This window comes from Procambarus clarkii, chromosome 72 (assembly GCF_040958095.1).
Source record: "Procambarus clarkii isolate CNS0578487 chromosome 72, FALCON_Pclarkii_2.0, whole genome shotgun sequence".
Taxonomy (NCBI): domain Eukaryota; kingdom Metazoa; phylum Arthropoda; class Malacostraca; order Decapoda; family Cambaridae; genus Procambarus; species Procambarus clarkii.
The window spans coordinates 26,916,061-26,918,636 of NC_091221.1; the positions used below are offsets into that span (position 1 = coordinate 26,916,061).

At 34.5% G+C, this 2,576-nt stretch overlaps 1 long non-coding RNA gene across 1 annotated transcript; it reads right to left on the reverse strand.

Annotated features, from left to right (window-relative positions):
• Nucleotides 1-335: 335 nt before the first annotated feature.
• LOC138356498 (uncharacterized) lies at nt 336-2,274 on the reverse strand. Its single transcript, XR_011224481.1, has 3 exons — nt 2,194-2,274; nt 1,819-1,920; nt 336-1,416 (listed from the first exon to the last, which is right to left on the reverse strand). It is a non-coding gene; the product is annotated as an uncharacterized lncRNA (long non-coding RNA).
• Between the last annotated feature and the right edge of the window lie 302 nt (nt 2,275-2,576).

Here is a 2,576-nt window from a genome sequence, read left to right on the forward strand (position 1 = left end):
CATCCCCAGTCCCCTCGTCCTCCCCACCATTACCCTCTTCTCTGTTTCCTCGTCTTCCCCACCATCCCCCCTCTCGTCCTCCCCACCATTCTAAACTACCTCATCCGATGCATTCCATAATGGTCTGATGCTTCCATCAGAAAATTGGGAACATCAAATGATCTGACGTTCCCAATTTTCTGATGGGAACATCAAATGATCTGATATTCCCATCACTGAAAAATAAGAACAGCTAAAAAAAATGATATGAAAAAATAGAAAATAAAATATACTCATGAAATGAACAGAATGGTTAACAACGCAGCTCAATTGCAATGCAATGTCACAATAACATTTAATAACAATAACATTTAAATATACTTTAAGATATAATCTAGAAGAAAATAAGGACATTGAAACAGTTCATGAACTCTATTTCAATAAAGGACACTATGGGGAACTTTGAAAAATAGTTAATGAGTATAATTAGACAGACTTGTTGCTAGGCAGAGGAGTAAATAATGAGATATATGGCAAATTTTGCAAAATATACAATGATGGTACACAAACATTCATACCCAAACAAAGCAAAATGCTAGGTAAGAACAAAGCAGCTGGCCCATAGGAGAAAGGAGATACCCACAAGACTAGAATACAAGTCATTAACAAGCATGCAAGTATAATACATAATACATGCAGACATATATAATCCAAAAAAATGTCAAATTTACGTACTTATTATTACATTACAAATATCCAAGGTTTTGAAGACACGTTTCCTCTTGCGCCCAACGAGTGTATACTGAGACCAGACCCCATAGGTCCCTATCCTCTTCATCATTCGTCTCACTGTGTCTCCACAGTTTGCACCGCCCATTTGAGACAGCGTCTGGACCTGTTAAAATAATGCATAAGCTGTAAGGTAATAGAGAATAATATATATCTTTCAATCTCAACATTAGATTTTCTAATTTCCAACTGTATTAAATAAATAGCATTAAAATATTTTCCTTCTTAACTATTACAAAAATCCACGAATTTGAGTAACTTTTGCTTTTGTTTTATTTGTACCTTAAACATAACACTGAACAATCAATTATGTGCCACCCCACCTTCCTTCATCCCCAAAAAAACTAATCAAAAGACATATGTACAACGCTAAAAAAATTAAGCAACACTTACCATACTCAGGCTAAAAGAATTAAGCAACACTTACCATACTCTTTTTATATTCACTGTTAACTTTTAGCTCGTGTGACAGACTTTCCACCTGCTCAACAGTTTCAAGTGGGGATGGAAGAATGTCTTCCAGGATTGGTATATCTCCATGTGTTTTTGACATATGGGTTTCCGTCATTTTGACAATATTCAGGATATCCCCTGATAAAAATGTCAATTTTGATAATTCCTTCATTATGTATTCCATTTTTTCTGTTACTGCCAACAAAAAAAAGGCTTACTAGAACAAGCATTTAGTGTTGCATATATATGATATATGTATTGATCCTTAGTGGATCCTATTTTAGTGACAGACACATTGGTGTCAGGTCACTGTCAAATGGGCTACTGTCATGTAGCCTTCAATTATGTAACCTCTCCCATTCTATGATAGGGGTGACACAGGGCAGCATCCTTAGACCCCCTCCTATTTGTTATATACATCAATGATCTGCTTTATGTCTCTAACATGATTAAACCTGTATTGTTTGATGATACTACCATCATCTACTTAGTTGCTTTACAAGAATGTAAAATTTCAAGTCTGTACTCTCCCTCAATGTATTTTCTTGTATGTATAACAAAAAATAAAGAATCAACACATAATAAATCGGTACTTACTAGATTTTTCGAAAGGAGAGCTTTCAGTTCTGTCTTGTCTTGGAGTTTGAGGGGAAGGTTTTGTACTCGGCCTGTAGATAGACTTGCTGGTTCCACAAGATTCTGTCAGGGGTGGAAGCATATTAGCATTGTATAGAAAATATTTACAAAATTGTTTTAAATACATAAAACTACAAATAGTAATTATTGAATTATTACATTAGCTTATAGCTTTTATGAATGCATTAAAAAAATTTGTTTCACACAATGGAGCGACACCATTTAAAGTGTTTCCATCACCCTGAAGGCTGGTAAAAATATATTACATTAAAATCATACACAAGTACATGTTACTATCTGTGTATGTAAATGTTTCTCCAGTTACTTAAAGCTTACCAGTTCTGTCTTGTCTAGGAGTTTGAGGGGAAGGTATTTTACTGGGCCTGTAGATAGACTTGCTGGTCCCACAAGATTCTGTCAGGGGTGGAAGCGTATTAGCATTGTATAGAAAATATTTACAAAATAGTTTTAAATACAAAATAGTTCTGCCCAGTTCTGTCTTGTTCTGTTAAAAAGAAAACCATCATACAAAAAGAAATAAAATGTTTTCAATTAAATTAAATTACCTGATTCCTGTATCATATTATTTTGATGTTCATCTAGAGTCAGCTTACACTCGGCAGTCTTTCGGGGCATGGAAACAGTTACTTTTCTTGGTGGTGAATCTTCACTGTCTGAAACAAAAACGTTTAATGCATTCAGAAAAGCTATTAACATAT